This window comes from Pseudochaenichthys georgianus, chromosome 6, assembly GCF_902827115.2.
Source record: "Pseudochaenichthys georgianus chromosome 6, fPseGeo1.2, whole genome shotgun sequence".
In the NCBI taxonomy this organism is placed as follows: domain Eukaryota; kingdom Metazoa; phylum Chordata; class Actinopteri; order Perciformes; family Channichthyidae; genus Pseudochaenichthys; species Pseudochaenichthys georgianus.
This window is the reverse complement of record NC_047508.1, coordinates 18,115,588-18,116,782: the sequence shown is the minus strand read 5'-3', so window position 1 is coordinate 18,116,782 and position 1,195 is coordinate 18,115,588.

Below are 1,195 nucleotides of genomic sequence, written 5' to 3'. Positions count from 1 at the left end.
AACCTTGAAATCTTGAAAGGGATGTGCAAAATAGCCATTATACAGTTTTTAATTAACTATTAGTAGAGAATAACGAGTAATGAATATACTTTATAATCAATCAATCAATCAATCAATCAATGTTTATTTATATAGCCCAATATCACAAATGTTACATTTGTCTCAGTGGTCTTCACAGTGTGTACAGAATATCAGTATGACAATACGACACCCTCTGTCCTTAGACCCTCACATCGTACAAGGAAAAACTTCCAAAGAAAACCCAGTTTAAAGGGAAAAATGGGAGAAACCTCAGGGAGAGCAACAGAGGAGGGATCCCTCTCCCAGGACGGACAGACGTGCAATAGATGCCGTGTGTAAATTGAAAAGATAATACATTTGCAACATAGGTAGTCCAAATGAAGATCTGCAGATAAATGTTTAGTCTTCTCAAGCACCAACTATCAAATATCTCTCCTGATTGTTGGCACTTGACAATCACCTTCCCTGAATTGTATTCAGGTGTAACTAAAGTCTGCTTTAAGGGTTGTTTATATTCCACATCATTAATCAGAATCTGCAAAGTAACTAAACTAAATGTAGTGGAGTAAAAATACCAGGTTAACCTCTGAATTGTAGTGGAGTAGAATAACAAAGTAACAATGAGCTGTCGTGTGGGTATATATTAATGCTGCCCATTATGGATATAAGCGATTTTCACCGATTTAGTAATTACATGTTTTAAATGTGTACACACCAATGTGTTTCCTATCGCCTAAACCTCCAGGGCTGTACACAGTTTAATACTGTCAACTTCTACATTTGGGAAAAACGTCTTTTAAAAACTACAATTCCCAGTAGAGACGTGCCATAGAGAACATGTTGCGAAACACAATAGCCAGCATGTGTAGTTCTGGTGGGGCGTTCGAGTCCAGTTTTGAATAGTCTGCCGTGGTTTCGTTCCATTTCAAAGAGCTTGACGCTCGGCGTAACCTTGGCGCAACATCACAGGGTTTGTCACCGGGACTGTAGTCCCAAACGATAGCTGGGGATTATGGGTAGTGTAGTGTCTTGGGCCATCCTAAATCTCGAAATGTCCCGTCTGTTTCTGGTGACTTTATTTACGGCTAAAAAGCATGCTAAAATGCCCAAGATTATAGAATTAAACGAATAAATAAAAACAAGGATAATTGTGTGGTATTGTTGAGTAAATAAC